The sequence below is a fragment of the Propithecus coquereli genome, unplaced genomic scaffold (assembly GCF_000956105.1).
Source record: "Propithecus coquereli isolate 6110/MARCELLA unplaced genomic scaffold, Pcoq_1.0 Scaffold4, whole genome shotgun sequence".
Taxonomy (NCBI): Eukaryota; Metazoa; Chordata; class Mammalia; order Primates; family Indriidae; genus Propithecus; species Propithecus coquereli.
The window spans coordinates 13,177,799-13,183,501 of NW_012149729.1; the positions used below are offsets into that span (position 1 = coordinate 13,177,799).

General features: G+C 35.3%; 1 protein-coding gene across 1 annotated transcript in view; it reads left to right on the forward strand.

The window, feature by feature from the left end:
• The window catches only part of DOCK4 (dedicator of cytokinesis 4), a 477,172-nt gene that overhangs the window by 278,367 nt on the left and 193,102 nt on the right, over positions 1-5,703 (forward strand). The window lies entirely within an intron of this gene.

Genomic DNA, 5,703 nt, shown 5'->3' on the forward strand with positions numbered 1-5,703 from the left:
TTTTGAAGCGTCATGCAGTACTTAAAAAAAATCTAAACCCAAATTATAAGTTAATGGAAATAGTGCTTAGAGCTTAATTTTATTTTTTAAATTAGTTAATTTTGCTGACTTAGATATTATCATTAGATGTAATACTGTTTGGAAGATTTGCTGTATAGGAAAAATATGTGAGTATTTCAATAAATTAAAGTAATCGTATATTAAACTACAATCCTAGATGCTATTGTAGGGAAGGAAAAAAAATATATTTTCTTTACCCATTCTAGGTTCATGGCTGAGGCCCCTATAACAAAAGACAGATTAATAAGAGAAAAGCATACAAATGTATTTAAGTTTTATGTGACATGGGACCCTTGATTAGGAAATAAAGATCTAATGAAACAAAGAATGTTTTTTACAGTAGGTATGATGAAGAACAGGAGTCGTGGATATGTGGTAGGGCAGAAAAGGTATGATCTAATGGTAATAAACTGGGGAAACTCAGCAAGACCTGTTGTTCAGATTCTTCTCTGCAACCCCTCATTTTCAGAGAGAAGGATATTCTTTTCCTCTGGGCATAGGGAGGGCATCTCTTACATGAGGGTTTTATTAATATGATCTGCTTCAGGCAAGAAGGGAAGGGAAGGTCAGAGAGACTTTCCTGCACATGGTGTCTCTCAAAATACTCAATGTGCCAAGGTGCCATGTTTTAGGGTAACATGTCCTGAACCCCATCACTATACTCTATATACATTTTTTAAAAAATGGTTTTCAGCCAGTGGATTCCTGTGTGCTAGGTGCCATGAAAAAAAAGAATACAAATAGGTAATAATAGTTACAGTAAAAATGAACAAACAAAAAACCATTTTTAACCTTGACATAATCCTCAGTGTATACCATTGAAATGTTGTTATCCTAAATCAGAATAAGGATGGAAACTTTAAGGTGAAAAATTCCCTTTGAATGGTCTCATCTACTCCTATAATCATAACTTTTACCAAATGTGGATGGGCCCCTCTCCAGCTCTCATTTCTGGTCAGCAAATTTCTTTTATGGTTAAGACTCAACAAAAGTAAATAATTTTAGAAGTCTTGAATGTTGCTTTGTTTGACATTCTGTGACATTATGTATTGCTTCAGTCTTATTTTCTCTTAGCCATGAGCTAACCACTTCTTTAGAGAAAACCTAAAAGCCTTTCCAAAACTTTGAAATCTAGAAGTAGCAGATCTGTGGGCTAGCAGATATGATCACAAGATTATTTGTTCATGCTTATCATACCTTTTACATGTTAGAAGATGGGTGTCCCAGTAGATTGGGTTACCTACTTCTTAGATCTAAGGGAGATGATCTTCAGAAGGTGATCTTATTGTCATACCCTTTGAGTTATTCTCAGTGATGTGAGAAGTTCATTCTTTAAGAGTTAATTTAAGGGAAAAGTCAGCAATAGGCATATTCACAAATTGAATAATACTGGCTGAAAGTCAGAAATCAAGGTGTGACTATTAAAAAGGAAAGTTATATTCTTTTTTTCTTTCTTTCTTCTCATTTTAAATTGGCTTTCAAAGTACATCTGAAAGAAGATATGTATCCCCACATGTGAGCAGTGGTAACGTTAATGCTGTAAGTGTCTAGCTCTCCAAGATGACAGTGTTAAAGGACAGTTGTGATGGAGTAGCCTGGTCCTGCTAGGTAGGGGTTTTGAGTATTAATAACTAGGCTCCCTCCGTCAGGTAATTAACACATCATTAGGTAGGCTCTAGGACTGCTCATGGCTCCCATCTTGCTATCTCCATCTAACCTGGTTCATTTCTACACTCCAGTCTTCCTAATGCTCTGGCTTTTGCTCCATTGACTCATTTGCCACGAGAGTCTCACTTGACACCACAGTCTCTAGACATTTGCCTTTCTTTCTTTCCTGTGCTTCAGAGACGCTGAGAACCTGTCTCTAACCTCCCAATGTAAACACCTTACCTCATCCAGCCAGGATTTTACTGCTTGGTGAAGCCAGGATATATCTTCCTGAAAGTTCTCTCTGTCTTTGAGTTGGACTCAAATAGGATTTATAGCTTCTAGCGTATTGACTGAAAAAGTCAATTATCTTACCTTATAGATAGAACACGTTAATGTTCTAATGCCTGAAGCAAAACTTAGGTGATTAATTTTGTAAATCAAGCAAGGAAATAAAAGTAAAAAATCTTACTCTAATCATATTGAGGTCCCAGGTATTTCAGAAATGAACAGATTTTACTGAAGGTGATTTTCTGAAAGAATCTAGTAATATCTTTAGGAAGTTTTGCTAACACCTCATGATGTTAGTAATTTTGCTGTACAAGTTTAGAAATCCTACCAATTGTGTTTTGCTCTTAGCTCCCAAACACATACAAACCATGCAAGTACTGTCAGGAAATGGTGTTTTTAGAATTCACTGCACTAACTTGCTCCAAATTGGAACAACCATAACAGGTGAAAATTGTATTTTAAAACAGCACTAAAGTCTGGAAATTTTCCTGAGTATAGAGCAAATGAAGAAACACTTATTCAAGAATAACTGCTAAATCCTGATAAGAATTGAGAGAGTCAGTGACACTTATGTCACAGCTCATTTCTCCCTGTCACCTGCGCCAGCTCAGCATGATGAAAGTTTCACTCCAGGCAGATGTGGCCAAGAAGATGGGGAAGATGGAGCGATCCCTCTCTCCTCAGCTCCCAGTCAAGGGATATAATATCTTGCCAGGAGGGGGCAGGCTGCCAGCATTTTTCATCACCACACCCCACCACCACCAAGCTCTGAGTTGCAGGGGCTAAGTTGGTGGCTAACCTGGCTGAGAGGTTGGGGGCTAGTGACTGATCACGACCTCCATAACTGTTGCCTGTCTTTCCAGCCTCACCTCTGTCCACACTTGACTGCGCTGGCTTCAGACACACTGGCCACCTTCTAGTTTCTGTCACCCCAAGCTCTTTCTAGGTGCAGGGCTTTTGAACAGTATACACTAGTATACAGTGTTTGACAGAGCAAATAAAAATACTTGTTCTCTTGGTGCTTAAATCCTAGTAGATAGAAGTAAACAGAACTTCTAAAATTCTTAATAAAATGTCATTGAAATAAAAAAAAAAAATCAGTGGACTGCTTACATAGCAAATGAGCACAGTTGAAAAAAGAATCCGTAAACTAAAATTATAGCTTGAAATACTAGCCAGAATACTACCCAAAGGAAAAATAAGAAAAAACCCGAATAAACACTTAAGAGCTATAAAGGATTTAATGAAAAAGACCAGCATGCATCTCGTAGGAGTTCCAGAAGGAACAAATAAAGTACATGTAAAAACTGTGATACTTGAAAAGGTTGAGAATTTGTAGAACTTTTGCAGAGGATAAAAGTGCCCAGATAAAAGAAGCAAAAGTTGTAAGCAAGGTGAATAAAAATTATAGTTTTATTTAGGTAAATTGCAGTGAAATTACAGAACACCAAAGACAAAACTAGAAACTAGAGAGAAAATACTGATAAACTAAAAAGAAATGATAGTCTTAGCAGCATTTATAGAGACTGGAACATCATGATATAATATCTTAAAATTACCAGGGGTAAATGGCCAACTTTGAATTCTGTACTTGGCAAAACTATTACATTCATCCCTTGATATCTGTGGGATATTGGTTCCAAGAGTTCTGTACTTGCAAAACTATTACATTTATCCCTTGATATCCCTGGATATTGGTTCCAGGACTCCCCTGTGGATACCAAAATATGCATATGCTCAAGTTTCTTATATAAAATGGCGTAGTATTTACATATAACCTACCTACATCCTTTCATATACTTTAAATCACCTCTAGATTAAGTATAATACCTAGTTCAGTGTAAGTGCTATGTAGTTGCTATGCTGTATTTTTTAATTTGTATTATTTTTGTTGTAGTATTATTTTATTGGCTTTTATTTTCAATTTTTTTCATAAAATATATGACTCAGCCAAATATTTTTGATCTGCAGTTGATTAAATCCACAAACACAGAACCCGCAGATACAGAGGGTGTACTGTATTTAAGAGTGGGAATTAAATAAAGAAAATTTCAGATAAAGACTTACGAGACTTTACCACTAACATTCACTGAAACAAATAGAGATGATCGTCAGGAGTAAAGAACTGAACCCAAGAAGGAAAGAAATGTAAGAAGCCAGAGTGTGCAAAGAGAACAGGAAATGTGAGGATAAATCTACGTAAGCATTGACTATAAACAGCAACAGGTTAAAAATATATCATCATCAGAGTTAGATTCAGCTTCTAGAACTTGTTTAGGGAGAGAGTAGAGCTATTGATTAAATTTTGTCTTTAAGTCAATTATTTATGTTACATATTTAAAGCATAGAAATAGAATATATAATTTCCAGAATTGTAGAGAGAGAAATAGGGGAAATAAGAAAACCCAATCCATTAGAGGATAGAAATAAAGAAGGAAAAAACAAAACAAGAAACAAAGAAAAATCATGATAATTGAAAAATACAAAATAAAATAATAGAATAACCTCTTCTCTTCAAATTATAAGCTAAATATCTTCTCAAGGGTATTTCAGAATTTGTCACTTGTTCAGAGCTTTGGCTTATTGGTATCTGGAGACAATACAAGACTTCCTACATCGTTAGGAGTTTCACCATCTTCACGTGTTTAATTATGCACATTGCCTGCTTGTGTCCATCACTTACATCGTTGTTAAATCTCCCCTATTATTGTTCCTGAAATGTAGACAGATTTTCCTTTGGAGCCCCTATAGAACTTAATCTAAATGCTTGGCTTAATCTAGTGATAAGTGGGCATGCCTAATAAAAGGAATATTTTCTTTGTATATAACACTTAGGGGACCTTGGCCATTTTTTGATGAAGGCTAATTTGTTGATATCCATGGTAGGGGGGAATAAGAACACAAACAGTGGCATGGTAGAATACTAGCAGAGGCAGTGGTAGTTGTAGCACCAGCAGTGCTTGAATTTTTGAGCACTTCCTTGGTGCAAAGCATCACCTAAAGTATTTTATGGAACTGGTATCATTTTTATTTTACAAATGTAGAAAACAAAGCACAGAGAAGTTAATATTGAGACAGGATCATGCAGTCGTATGATTTATTTCTTAAACAGCACACTCACTAACATCATGTATTTCTCAAATGTATTTGTCACGATTTCCCATTTTTGCTTTGCTATACGTTCACAGCTACATGTTATTTGGTTCATTAGTGGCAAAAGGGCTGATGTAGTCTAAAATTAATTTTGGCTGCTACTTGTAAATCATGCTGTGCTTGCCATTTTTAATATAAAATTGCATAATTTCATGAATTTAAAAGGAGCCATCTTATAGAGTGAGTTAGCTTCAATTCCCATAAAATTAGAGTTACCAAATAATCAACCACATTTGGTTTAACAGATACCAAGCCTTTACTTCCTGTGCGACTGCTCTGTAAGCGGAGCTTAATCATGAACAATATGTTGTTCTGTGACAGACTCCAGATTAATTAATGACTATGCCTTTGTTTAAAATAAATGTCAAGTCTTTACAATTGGGGCTTAAACATCTAGGCTGAATGTGAAAATTGAGTTTAATGATTATGTTTCTTCTATTATAATAAAGGCAATATTTCTCCCATAGCAATTTTACTTTCAGCACTTATATTAAGGGCCAGAAAAAGTGGTTGTGAAACATTATTTATATATTTTGTGAAATTAAAAATTTA